The sequence below is a fragment of the Panthera pardus genome, unplaced genomic scaffold, assembly GCF_024362965.1.
Source record: "Panthera pardus isolate Hobbes unplaced genomic scaffold, ASM2436296v1 HiC_scaffold_16, whole genome shotgun sequence".
NCBI classification, from domain to species: domain Eukaryota; kingdom Metazoa; phylum Chordata; class Mammalia; order Carnivora; family Felidae; genus Panthera; species Panthera pardus.
The window spans coordinates 147,175,481-147,190,156 of record NW_026526721.1 but is presented as its reverse complement, the minus strand read 5'-3'; the positions used below and the strand labels follow the sequence as shown (position 1 = coordinate 147,190,156).

General features: G+C 42.5%; 1 long non-coding RNA gene across 1 annotated transcript; it reads left to right on the top strand.

Annotated features, from left to right (window-relative positions):
• Nucleotides 1-7,091: 7,091 nt before the first annotated feature.
• On the top strand, nt 7,092-12,412 carry LOC128777341 (uncharacterized). The gene is made up of 2 exons (XR_008422626.1): nt 7,092-7,363; nt 9,661-12,412. It is a non-coding gene; the product is annotated as an uncharacterized LOC128777341 (long non-coding RNA).
• The last annotated feature ends 2,264 nt before the right edge of the window (nt 12,413-14,676 follow it).

Below are 14,676 nucleotides of genomic sequence, written 5' to 3'. Positions count from 1 at the left end.
TGGGTCCAGAACCCCCAGCATGTCCCGGCCATGGAAGACGAAGCCCACGTCGGGAAACTTTTCCTGAGACGGCAGCTTGAACTTGGCGACTGGCAGTCCTCATTTGGACTGACTGCAGAATAGGTTCCCAGGCTGACTGGTCAGCCAGGCTCCCAGGTGTCTCTTACTGGAGGCCACCCCAGCCGCCCCCCCACGCAGGTCCTGCCAAACCCAGTCCACACTCCTCCACCTTTACCTGCATAGGGGAATTCGTGCGTGGTTTGTTGTGTCGCACTTACCTTTATTTTGCTGTGGGATATTGGTTCACTTGATCGAGAAAGGTGTAGAGGTTGAACTGACCAGATTTAGTTTTCCAGAAGATGTGGGTTATGATCTCTCCGTTTGATCGCTTTTTCTTCCCAAATGGCTTCATTCCTATACGGTCTGTTCCTCCACTGTCTCCAAATGGACCACATCTACTTCACGTTGCTTTGCTATCAGCAAGGTATCCCCAGCAGAGAGGCGCTATTTCTCAGTAATTTCAGCAGTCAGAAATGAGGGAGCCGTGTGTTTTTTCTAGATTTGACTATATACTGACATACATATTTGAGTATGTACTGACATATTAATAAACAAACACACACTGGGGGCCCCTGGGAGGCTCAGTCGTTAAGACTCCGACTTCAGCTCACGTTAAGAGTTCGACTTCAGCTCTATGCATGGGACTTGATGCTGTGGATGCAGATCACTTCAGATCCTCTGTCCCCTTCTCTCTTTGCCCCTCCCCCACGCACACTCTCTCTCAAAAATAAACATTTAAAAAAATAATTTAAATTTTAAAAAATGTGTCTCTACCGGCTACATTTCTGACACTAAACGTGTGAGTGTTTTCCCCCCACGCCAACAAATTTTCCAAGTCTCCAGACTCCAACATGGTGTTTTAGAATTTCATTCTATCCTATCACTTATTACCCAGAGTGTTAGACTCTCTTCAAATATTGGTCACAAGTAATGGGTTCCCAGGCTATTCACCTTCTGTCTGACTTGGTTACAAAGTCAGGGGTTTGCAGGATCCCAACCCCTCAGGTTAGGTAATTTGCTGCAATGGGTCACAAAACACAAGGAAACATTTTGTATGTTTACCAGCTCATTGTAAGAGATATTACAAAGTATACAGGTGAACAGCCAGAAGAAGACATACAAAGGATGAGATCTGGAAGGGTCCTGAGTGCAGGAACTTCTGTCCTCATGGAGTTTGGGATATACCACCCTCCTCCCAGGTGAATGTATTCGGCAATCCAGAAGCTCTCAAACCCCATAGTTCAGGGATTTTTATGGAGGCCTTATCACTGAGGCCTGATTAACTCAGTCTCCAGCCCCTCTACCCTCCAGAGGGGATAGGAGGGGGTGGGGCTGAAAGTTCCAAGCTTCCGATCATGGCTTGGTCTTGATCTGGCATGGCTTGGTCTGACCAGCCCCCATCCTAAAGCTGACTAGGAGCCCACCAAGAGTTGCCTCATTAAAACAAAAGGCTCTCCTACCAGGAAATGCCAGGATATTTAGGAGCTCTGTAAAAGACACTCCAGTCACCCCCATCACTCAGAAAATTACAGGAGTTTTAAGAGAGCTCTGTGTCAGGACCCGAAGGCAGAGACCAAATATTTTTGTGTGTGTCACACACATGTATATTTTTGTACATGTATATTTGAGGCTCTCCCTCCACATAGATATGATGTTGCATACTCTACACATTTCTTTCCTTCTCTTTTTTGTGTGGAATCATATGTTTTAGATATCATTTCATAGCGCCTACAGAAATCTTTCTCATTCCTTTTTATAGCCACATAGCACTCCATCATATAGATGTATCCTGCCTTCTCTTATAGACATTGGGTGGTTTCTCATCTTTTGTGTGCAGTGAGTGGCTTCATGCCTATGTCTGCTCATATTTTTGCCAGAGTATTCTGAGAAAGAGTCGCACAAGTTGGATTACTGGGGCACAAAGTAAACTCCTATGTAATTTTACTGAACAAATTTCCCTCCATATGGACTTTACCAGTTTGCATTTCCATGAGCAAGATCTGAGTGCCTGTTTCAGCACAGCCTTGCCAAGAGTGTGTTGTCAAACCTTTGAATTTTGTTAATATGGGAGGTGAGAAATTGTATGTCAGGATCAGTTTAATAATCTATTATTACAAATGAGATTGAGCCTCTTTTCATATGATTACAAGACACCTGGATTTCCTTTTCTCGTCAACCATCTTCCCAAAGTTCTAGTGCATTTTTCTGAGGTTGTTGGTATTTCTATTCTGTATTTTCTAGGTCTGCCCATTCAAAGGGTCTAGAAACAAATGAGCACCCCCCAGACCCAGAGCGTGGCTTTCAAAGACCATTTCCCACTGGGAAATAAAGGCTCTTTGAAGGAAATGGCTGCTTCCAACTCTGGGATAAAAAAATACAAGGTATAAAATAAGCCTGGAACATCTTGTCAGATGAGCTAGTAAGGAAGTTATCAAAGAGATTGATGTCAAAAGTGTTCAGGAGCCAAAGTAAAGAGGAGGCACGGGTCAAACAGAAGACAATCTGAGCCTCTAAAAATTCAACGGATCAAAACACATAAAATAAATTAAATGCCCAAGTCCACAGTGGCACTCAAAATATTATTTGGTGACTGTTGCAAAGCGTTAGGAAACAAATTCATTTGGAAACCTTGAAAATAAAAGTAAAGAATCAGCTATGTATGTTGTCTTTCCAGTACCTCTACTTGGGGAAGTGAGGTATATGAGAGGAAGTGTTCTGTATAGAGGTATTCCAGCCGATACATCAAGAAGAAATGACAAATTTAGAATATCACTGATTTTCAGAGCCTAATGGAATAATGGATCTATTATTGATTAACAGCAGCTGATGACAAGAGGGGCAACCAGTCATTACGAGCCTGCTAGTTGAAGAAGACAATACGATTCATGAAGTAGTCTGGCCAAACAAACAAACTAAACCAAACACAAAGCAAATTGAACCTCTAAACCCAACTATAGGAGTTGGCAAAGGAAAATGTTAAATACACCATGAAGAATGCAATCAGCCAGATCTAGCCAGCACTAATACACTTTCTGCAATGACAGATATATTTGCAATGTCCAGTACAGCAGCTGTTAGTCAACATTTTGTGCAGACCAATCTGTAAACCAGGAATGAGCTTTTTCTTGCTCCAAAGCTGCTCCTAGGAAACTCTCCATGAGGCAATGGGTGTGGACTGACGCAGGGGCAGCAATGCAGCAGGAGCAGGTGTCGAAGGAGGAGCAGGTGTCGACCAGGTGTGAGCCACCTGCTTACACATCTTGTTTATGCCTTCTAGACCCGCTTCAGTCTGACCTCACGTAGACCACCACCCTCTGACCATGGACTGATGCTGCATGTGACTGACCTCATGCCTTGGCTGATCAGAGCATCCAGTTCGTAGGCTTACTTGATTTCCCATAGTCAAACATTCAGCTTCTATCAGGACTTAGTAGCAAACGAGAAACCTTTCCTGGAAAGAAGAACAATTAAGAGCATAAGAGGGCATGGCTTTGCTCCAAAACCGTAACCATCCATGCTATGATGTTCCTACTGTGGCCACCCTGGAGGCTCCGTCTGGTACTTTTACTTAGCAAAGAATATTCAAGTGTTATGACAAAAGGACCAAGTGGCAGGATGCCTTATACCACAGCCTGGGTTTGCTGCATAGTGTTTTATTGCTGGGAGAGCCCACTCAAAACTGACTTCTTTACAGCCAGTGGGTTGGAGTAGCACACTCAGATATGGTATAGTTTTGCCTTCAAAATCCAAAGAAGCTAAAACTATAAAACTCTTAAGAGAAACCGTAGACACACATCTTCTGGGCCTTGGATTAGGCAATGATTTCTTAGATATGATGCTTAAAGCACAGCAGCAAAAGGGGGGGAGGGGAATGATAAATGTGACCTCATCAAAACTAAAAACTGTTGTACATGGAAAGACACTATCAAGAAAACGAAAAGACCATGCACAGAATGGGAGAAAATATTTGCAATCATTTATCTGGGAAAGGTCTAGTATTCAGAATATAAAAAGAACTATTACAATTCAACAATAAAAGAACAATAAAAAGACAATTTAAAAATGGACAGAGGAGGGGAGCCTGAATGGCTCAGTCGAGTTGAGCGTCTGACTTCAGGTCACAATCCCGCAGTTTGTGGGTTCGGGCCCTGCGTCAGGCTCTGTGCTGACAGCTCAGAGCCTGGAGACTGCTTCGGATTCTGTGTCTCCCTCTCTCTCTGCCCCTCCTGTGCTCGGGCTCTGTCTCTCAAAAATGAATAAACATTAAAAAATTTTTAAATGGACAGAGGATATGAACAGAAACTTCTCCAAAGATATCCAAATCTCCAATAAGCACATGAGTCATTAGAGAGAGGCGAATCAAAACCATAAAGAGATACCGCTTCTCACCCACTAGGATGGCTGTGATAAAAAGACAGACAAGGCAAATGTTGGTGAGAATGTGGGGAAACTGGAATGTACATTTGGGGAGGAAATGTAAAATGGTGTAGCCACTTTCAAAAGCAGCCTGGCAGTTCCTCAAAACCTGAGTTACCATAGGACCTAACAGTTGCATTCCTAGATATATACTCAACAGAACTGAAAACCTATGTTCCGGCAAATACTTATACATAAATGTTCATAGCAGCATTATTCATAACGGCCAAAAAATGGAAACAACATAAACGTCTGTCAAGTGATGAGCGGATGAACCAAATGTGGCTTCTCCACACAACATAACGTCATTTGATCATAAAAAGGAAGAAAGTCCTGATAATTGTGACACCATGGATGAGCCTTGGGCACAGGCGAAGTGAAAGAAGCCAGGCATAAAAGACCACATGTTGTAGAATTCTGTTCATAAATGTCCAGAATAGCAAATCCACAGATACAGAAAGTAGATCAGTGGTTGCCAGGCACTGGCAGGGAGGGAGGGAGGGGAGATGCGGAGTGATTGCCAAGGGGTTTGGGAGTTTCTTTCTAGGGTGGTAATGATGTTCTGAAATCAGAGAGTGGTGATGGTTGCACCCTCTGTGAATATAGTAAAAACCACTCGGTTGTAGTTCATACATCTTTAGTCTGAAAACAGTTCTTCAGTCTTTGTCTTTCATGACAGTGACACTTTTCAAGAATACGGGCCAGTTATTTTGTAAAATGTCCCTCAATCTGAGTTTATCTGAAGTTTCTTCAGGATTAGATTTAGATTATGCATTTGGGAGGAAATGGTGTCTCTGTCTCAGGGAGGCACCTGATGTGTTTTCCCGATGTCGGTTTGTCCCGACACTGGTGACGTTAACTTGGGTCACTTGATAGAGTTGGTGTCTGCCACGCTTTGCCATGGTCACTTTGCTCTTCTCCATTTATAATCACTATATAATTTGTGAGGAGAACTCTGATACTATGTAAATAACCTATTCTTCATCAAACTTTCACTCACTAGTTTTAGCATCCATTCACGGTCTTTAAAATGATTTGTTTCTACTCAGACTAGAAGCTGTTTAAATATATTATAGTCTGACTCCTAACACCAATTCCTCTCCAAAAAGACTTTCTCGGAAAGTCCTGATTCTCTAACTATATATATCTCCTGATCACAAGAGAAGCATCCAGGCTGAGAAAAAGTTTGACACAGAGAATTAAAAAGCAGCAGGATGCTTTCTCTTTTCGGTTCTCTTTTGTTTTCAAATGTGAGCTCTGTGTCTAGACGTGGAAATAAACACACGATTGTTCAGTGTAATTATATCTATTGTTTGTGGGGCTGAATCAGGCTGGTGGGGGAGGACTGACTAATGAAGGTTAACACTATTTCTTCCTTCCCACTCTGGTGCAGATTAGAGCAAATACAGCTTTGGAAACATAAAATTATGTGTTCGATGTCTTTATTAAGGCCGTCATTTGACTTCCTACTATTACGGTCTTGGTGATAGTTGGGTGCAGATTTATGGTGAAGCTAGTGCCTCAGGAGGCATTCTGGAAAATAAAATGTTACAGGAGCTAGTGATGGGGCTCCTCTGATCTCTCAGCAGCTTCCTAGCCACCTTAACGTCTGTTCTCCAAGCCTCAGTTTCCTCATCTGAAAAATGGGAGTGTGGGTAATAACAGGACCCTGCTGATTGTTTAGCCGATTAAATGAGATAACACATGTGAAGCACTTAGTACAGGATTGGCATCTCGTAAGCACTCTGTCATGTTTGGTCTTATTATTATTGAGCAGTCTTAACTGGGAGGGAGGGGGATGCTTGCTGGGACAATGTTTTTAGGAGGAAGATGTTGCCAGGCTGAGCGCTTAAGCCTAAAATCTTAATACCACTGCCCACTATTTATATCCATATAGCTTCATTCCTTTGGGCTTTGGGGGCCTTCATAGCTCCACATGTTGCCAATTAAAAGGCAAAAGCCTGAGGATACGTTCACCCTCCTGCCCTGCCTTAGACAGCAGGGCCCTGGGAAGGACAGAGGCACAGGCAGCAGAACGTCAGTTCTAGAAACAGTGGCACCAAAATGCCTGGGTTGAAGTCTCACCTCCCTTGGGGTGCCTGGGTGGCTCAGTCGGTTGAACGTCAGGTCTTGAGATTTCAGCTCAGGTCATTCTCTCTTGGTTGGTGAGTCAGGAGCCCCACATCGGGCTTTCTACTGTCAGTACAGAGTCCTCTTGGGATCCCCTGTCCTCTCTCTCTCTCTGTCTTTCTCTCTCTCTCTCAAAAATGAATAAGCATTTATAAATAATAATAATAATAATAAAAGAAAAAATGAAATAAATCTCACCTCCCAGGAGCCAGTGGTGTCAGTTTCATTATTTTTATTACTCTGGTGCTTCAGCTTCTCCATTTGTTGTTGTTATTGTTGTTGCTGTTGAAAGCAATATTAATTACAGCATTTTTATATGTTGCCCTGGGGGAATTTTTGAAAGACAACAGCTTCTAGCTTTGTTAAATCCTCAAGAGCTAGAAGTGGACTCGTTTTTCCTCCCATCCAAGGATGGCAGCCGGACTTGACTCCACATGCACGCATGAAACGGGACTCTTACCAAAGGTAGGTGGTGTTAGTAGATATAAAATAGATCTGGGTTCACCTGGACCAAGAGGGAGAAATCCCAAGTGGCCTTGATAATAATGGCCGGTATTTTTTCTATCCCTTATTAAGTGCCAGACACGGGTTAAATACTTTACACAATTAACTCGTGACTCTCCATTAAAAGCCTTCTGACGCAGGTTGTGTTCTAATCTTTGTTTTACAGATGAGATGTCTCAGGCACAGAGAGGCCACAGCTGGTAAGAGGTGGAGTGGATTCAAACTCAGGCAAGTTCGCCCTTTTCATCAACAGGTTGGCTTTTAATATCCAGAAATACAAGGAGGGTAGACCCCAACATCACTAGTTAGAGCATCATAGATGGTGTTTAAAAAAAAGAGAGAGAGACAACAGGCCCCATATGGCGTCACTTGTGCTAAGCCCATGTCACCAAACTGAGACCTATTACCCAAATTATTTACAGTTTCAGCCTCTTCCAGGAGTAGAATCTTAAATCGGACAATCTGGAATTACCTGGTCGGCACTAGAGAGGCAATCAGCCTGATGCACCCCCAAGGATCCCCCAAGGGAAGGTGACCTTGCAGCAAACAATCCACTCTTCACTAGTAACTTCCTCGTCTCACCCCCTTCTGCCTATGAAAGTTTTTCATTTCGTTCAGCTCGTTGGAGCTCCTGTTCTCTAGATGGGATGCTGCCTGATGCATGAATCACTGAATAAAGCCTATTAGATCTTTAAAATGTACTCAGTGGAGGGGCGCCTGGGCAGTTCAGTCTGTTAAGCATCTGACTTCTGCTCAGGTCATGATCTCACAGTTTGTGGGTTTGAGCCCCTTGTCAGGCTCTGTGCTGACAGCTCAGAGCCTGGAGCCTGCTTCAGACTCTGTGTCTCCCTCTCTCTCTGCCCCTCCCCCACTCGAGCTCTCTCTCTCGCTCTCTCTCTCTCTCTCTCTCTCTTTCTCTCTCTCTCTCTCATTCTCTGTCTCAAAAATAAACATTAAAAATTTTTTTTTAATTTACTCGAAATTTCATTGTTTGGCAACAGTCAGCAGGCACTTCTGTCTTGGTTTATGGAAGCAGGAACTTCCTACAGGGTCTTGGCATCCTGGGAATTCACTGGCTGCTTATGGAGCTTGAGGAAGCTGTAGCCTCTGTGCAGGCATCACCCATCGCTGCTCTTTCTGTGAAGGCTTGTGCAAGCAGCGGGAGAACAAGCTCCTGGTGCTTTTTTTTTTTTTTTTTAAGTTCACAGCTCTGAGTACATTCTCACAGATGAAAACAAATTCACCACAATTTGCTAAATCTGACGACCATAGGCAGTGGCCGTCCAGCTCTTCCGCCCCATGTCCTCTCTTTTCTTCCGGCAGTTGCTGCAGAAACCTGCTGTCAGTTAAGTGTAAGCTGACACTACCACCGGGTCCCTCTCACTTTCTGCCCCAGGGCAGGTGCCTGGTCCTCTGCCATTTCACCTGCACACTCCCACAGTGTGCACACTCAGACCGTCTCTAGTTACCCGGCAACACAAATCAGATGATAATCAACACTGTCATCCACGTTCCCATATGGGCCAGTAGGAAGATTCCTTTGGGACACATAACCAGGGATAAATGTTGTGGTACAGGGTATGCATATTCTTAGTTTTACTAAGAAATGCCTGATCGCTCTCCAGAATTTCTGTATCACTCCTGCCAGCGGGGCCTGTGAGATCCTATACCCCAATTCCCACCAACACTTGGCATTATGCATCTTTCTAATTTTTGCCTAAAAGGTGTAGAGTGAAATCTCAGTGCTGTTTTACTTTATATTTCTCTAATTCCTACTGAATTTGAGCATCCCAGAATATGTCTGTTAGCCTGCTTGGTTTTGTCTCTTAGAAATTGTTTATTTTCCTGCTGGGGTTCCTCTTTTTCTTGTTGATTTGAAAGAGTCTATTGTACATTTTAGATATTATTCAACTATCAGTTTTAGACACTACAACTATATTCTCCCATTTTATTTTTCTGTTAATTTTTTCCATACTGTTCTTCATTGAACATAATCAGTTTTTTAAGTTTATTTATTTATTTAAAATGTTTATTTACTTTTGAGAGAGAGAGAGAGAGTACACAAGTGGTGGGTGGTAGGTAGAGACAGAGGGAGAGAGAGAATCCCAGAAGGCTTTGTTCCATCAATGCAGAGTGGGGCTCAAACTCACAAACTATGAGATCATGATCTGAGCTGAAATCAAGAGTCGGACACTTAACTGACTGAGCCACCCAGATGCCCCTATTTATTTATTTTTAAGAGGGAGAGAGACAGAGAGAGAGCCTGCATGAGCAGGGGAGGAGCAGAGAGAGAGAGAAACAAAGAATCCCAAGTAGGTTCTGAGCTGTCAGCACAGAGCCTGACTTGGGGCTTGAACTCACAAATGGTGAGATTATGACCTGAGCTGAAATCAAGAGTCAGATGCCCAACTGACTGAGCCACCCAGGCGCCCCTAGTTTCATCCATTTTTTTTTTCCTATGGCTTGTACTTCTGAGTTTCACTGAAGTCCTTCATGATACAGACTGTTTCCTACATTTATTTTAACTTTATATATCATTTTCATGTTTAGGTCTTTAATCCATCTGGAGCTCACATGTGTATGTGGCATTGATGTGGCAGGCCAGGTCTGAGGACCCAGAGGGGATCCTGCAGAACCAGCCAAGAGGGTCCCTGAGGATGGAAATCCAATGCGAGCCAGCAGGAAGTGAGAGTTTATTGATGACACAGAGAGGGCAGATACAGACGGAGCACCTGAGAGACTCAGAAAGCAAATGCAGGAGAGTCTCATCTTTGCTTGGGGGTCTAGGGTGTTCCCTGAAGATGGTGGTCTGGTGCACGTATCCTCTCTGGCATCCAGGAACTGGTCGAACAAGGACCAGTGCTCAGGTGTCCTCCATAAGTCACTTATGCCTAGAGCCCGGGGGTCTTGGTGTTCAAGGTGTTTGCAGTCAGAGGTCTCGGACAACGTTCATGAGGACTCCACCCAGTCCTGTATCTATTGCTCTGGAAGGCTCCAAAGAAATCATTAACTCCTTGACCTTTACAAGGAGGACATACATGAAGACATATGTAAGGCAGGTCCTAGCAGGAATAGAGGCAGGAAAAGGAGCAAAGAAAAAAACAGCTTTTTTTTTTCTTCATGGAGTTCCTTCACTTTCCCTTTCTCAGTATCATGTAGGGATCCAGTCTTTTTTTTCTCAAGTTTATTTATTCATCTTTAGATTGAGAGAGAAAGCGCGCTAACACAAGCAGAGGGAGGGAGAGAGAGAGAAACCCAAGCAGGCTCTGCACTGTCTGCACAGAGCCTGATGCGGGGCTGGAACGCACGAACCCTGAGGTCACTGACCTGAGCTGAAATCAAGAGCAGTCCGCTTAACTGACTGAGCCACCCAGGTGCCCCTGTAGGGATCCGGTTTTATTTCTCTCCAAAATGCAAGCCAGTTTTTCTAAGACCACTCTTTCTCCACTGCTGTGTGGTGCCTAAAGATGCCATATTTGTCATGACTTGGCTGAGCCTTCTTGAGACTACGGATAAGCCAGAAGAAAGCCCAACTGAGATTGGAGAGAGGGAGAGATGCTACAGTTTGAGCTCCAGATATTTTTAAAGCCAGAAATCTCCTATTTTTGTTTTTGCTTGGGTTTTTGTCAATTGCAACTGAAATGTCTAGTACAACCGTGATGCCCTAATATAGTTGCTATCTGGAAGTTAGTTTCATATATTGCTAAGATTCAAATGATAATAATTCCAGTCAACATAATCTATTCTTACTTGTATCAGTTAATTGAATCTGTGGTTCATTTAGTTGGGATTCTTTTGTTCTCTTTGAACCTGGGGTAGAAGAATATTATACAGTCAAAAATGTGTTTTCATTCTGACATAATTGGAAAAGATTTTGAGAAACTGAGAGTGAAAAAGTTCACAGGGAAAACAGAGTGGGGAAAAATCTTTGGGCTAGGCAAAGATTTCTTACATACAAACCGCAAAGCTTAATCCATAACAAGAAATAGGTAAGTGAGAGTATCTCAAAATTAAAACTTTTCTCTCTTTGAAAGACACTACTGAGAGAAAGAAAACACAAGCAATAGCCTAGAAGAAAATATTTGCAAAACACTTATTTGATAAAGGACTTGTAGCCAATACATAAAGAACTTTCAAAACTTAATAATAAGAAGACACTCAGGGCGCCTGGGTGGCTCAGTCGGTTAAGCGTCGGACTTCAGCTCAGGTCATGATCTCACCGCTTGTGAGTTTGAGCCCTGTGTCAGGCTCTGTGCTGACAGTTCGGAGCCTGGAGCCTGCTTCAGATTCTGTGTTTCCCCCTCTGTCTGCCACTCCCCTGCTTGTGTTCTGTCTCTCTGTCTCAAAAATAAACAAACATTAAAAAATTTTTTTAAAAAAGAACAGAAACCCATTCTCTCAGAGTTCTGGAAGCTAGAAGTCTGAAATCAAGGTACAGGCAGGTTGGTTCCTTCTCAGGGCTGTGAGGGAGAATCTGTCCCCTGTCTTTCTCCCAGTTGCTGGGCATGGCCTGCAATCCTTAGCTCTCCTTGACTTGCAGATGCATTACTCCAATCTCTGCCTTTGTCTTCACATGGCCATCTTCTCCCTGTGTTCTCCATCTCTGCATCTTTCCTACTCTTCTTACACCCTAATCAAGTATGGCCTCATCTTAACTTTGCAGATTACATCTACAAAGACTTTATTTCCAAATAGGGTCACATTCACAGGAACGTGAATGGGGTTAGTATTTCACATATCTTTTTGGAGGACACAATTCAATCCATAATATATGTGAGCTAGAATATTCATAGAAGTATTATTTGTAAAAGTGTAGAACTAAAAACTATTCAACTGTTCATCAATAGTCAAACAAGTAAATAAATCATGGTATATCCATGCAATGGAATACCATAAAGTAATGAAAATCCACAGCCTACGACTACAGACAACAAAATGGGTGAATTTCACAAGCATGATGCTGAGGAAAATAAATGAAAGACAAACAGTATATACTGTATGATTCTATTTGTATAAAACACAACACCAGGCAAAACTATTCAGTGAGAAGTTAGGAGAATGGGTACACATGGGGGAGTTAGTGACTGGAAGGGAATGTGAGGAAGGTTTTCTGGGGTGCTGGAAATCTTGGTTCTTGATCTGGTTGTTGGTTATGTGGGTGAGTTTAGTTTGTGAAAATTCACTAGACTCTACACTTATAATACATGCCCTCCTATGTCTGTTATACTTTGGATTAAAAGATTTTTTTAAGTCATGGTTATGACATGAGGTTTCTCTAATATATCTAGATTTAATTTCTACACTAAGACTGTTGTGTTTTTTTTTTTTCCAAAGAAGCCATCAGGATTGTTAATAAGTCTACCAGGAATCAAGTGACAAATATTTATTGGCATTAACTATGCTTACTTTGTTGACTTTGAAGATTACTAAGAATTCAAAGGGGGAAGTAAAACTTTTACAATTACTATTTATTTTTTGATCAGATAATTCAGACACATGGTACCCAATTCAAATGGTCAAAAGGGCGTTAAATAACTTTAAAAGTATCCTGGGTTCTCTAGCAATAACAACCATTCTGGTTGAGGTGAAGTCTAGGAAACTACAAGTACTACAATGGGCATAAACTTGGCTCACGAGAAAATAACGCTTTCTCACAAGAATTCTTAAGAGTCCTTTAGAGATTAAGAAAGGCCCAGGCTACCATTTTTTTGAGGAGATATACACATATATATTTTTTTAAATGCTCAAACAGGGTAACAAATATTGTACGATATGTTTTATAATGTATTTTATGTTTTTGCACTTAACCAATTTAATAATTCTAACACAAAATAATCCCAAACAATGTAACGGTGCAATTCACTATAGATAATGTAACAAGTCCTAACGTAGGTTTTTCCAATGATGAAGGTACTATTCTGGGCACATTAGAGACACATTAGAGAACAGAACAGACAAAAATCTCTGCCCTCATAGAGCTTGCTTCTAGGTGGGAGGAGATAGACAATAAACAATAAATATAATAAACAGCTAATTCTACAGTATGGTAGAGGTGAAAAGTTTCCATGAGCAAAAACGTAGAGTGAGATAAAAATATTTGGGGGAGGGTGGGGTGGAACTATAATTTTAATGGGGTGGGCAGGTTAGGCCTCCTTGGGAAGGTGACAGTTGGGTGAAATCTTGAAGAAGAAAAGGACTGAGCCATACGGATATCTGGGGGGAAATCACTTCAGGTGGAGGGCACAGATGTTGCAAAGGCCCTAACATGTAACCACACTGGCATGTTTTAGGAATAGCAAAGACAAATGTCTAGAGAGACATGTGTGCAAGGGAGAGTATTAGGAGACGAAGTAAAGAAGTACAGGGGGGCCCAGATGATACAAAGCCTCTTGGGCACCATTAGCTTTCATTCAGAGAAATGGGAAGTCATTGGAGGGATTGGACTTTAACATGACTTTAACATGATCCCTCTGGCTGCCATGATGAGAACTGACCTTAAGAGGCAAGAATGAAAGTAGTGAGACCGGAAAAAAACCTAATTAAATAATCCATGTGAGAGTTTATGGGGGTTTAGGTCAGGATGATAGCATAAGTGGTAAGAAATGGTTGTACTTGAACATACTCTGAATGCAGAGCCAGCAGGATTTGGTGACAGAATGGATAGGGGTGGAGGCTGTATGAGAGAAAGACAAGTGTCAAGGAAGATGCCAAACCAAAGACTAAGAGGTGAAAGATGGAAGGCTGGGTAGGTTTGGAATAGAAGGTAAGGAGCTAAGTTTGAATTTGACAAGACTGAAATGTATATCAGTTTTAAATACAGATGTCCTGTGGGTGGTTGGGCACAAAGTTCTGGAGCTCAGGGAAGAGGTCTCAGCTAGAGATACTTGGAGAGTTATTAGCATGCAGTGGTATTGAAAGCTATGAGAGTGGATGAGATTGCCATGAGAGAGTGAGTGTAGAAAAGAGGAGCAGGTCAAGGTCCAGGCCCTGGAGGCCTCTATTATTTACAAGCTAAAAGGACCGGGGAGAGAACCCCTGGACACAGGAGGCAAATCCGGGCACTGTGGAGTCACAGAAGCCAAGTGAAACGAGTGTTTCCAGGAGGTAGGAGCAAGTCCTATTTTGCCAATAGTTCAAGAAAGATAGAGTCCAATAGCCATTGGACTGACAATGTGGAGGTCATTGTTGACCTTGACAAAGGCAATTTCTGGACAGTGATTGGAACAAGAATTTATCTAAAGAGGGTTTAAGAGAGAATGAGGGGAAAGGAACTGATACCATGCCCTTCTGTAAAGTGGAGCAGTGAGTTGGGACAACAGTGAAGGGGAAGAGTCCCTGAGAGGGATTTTCAAGATGGGAGAAATAACAGCACATCCATTGGGCACCTGGGCTCTATCCCTCCCTGCCCTGAAGGCATTGTATGAACTTATATTACAGTAAAGATGAAATACTTAGGGAAACTCCACAAATTTTAGATATCCTTGATATTCTAAGTCAGAATCCAGGAAATCTTATGTATTTCAAATTTCAAGTTTGTTCAGATAGCCAGATTGGGTTTGGGGGGAC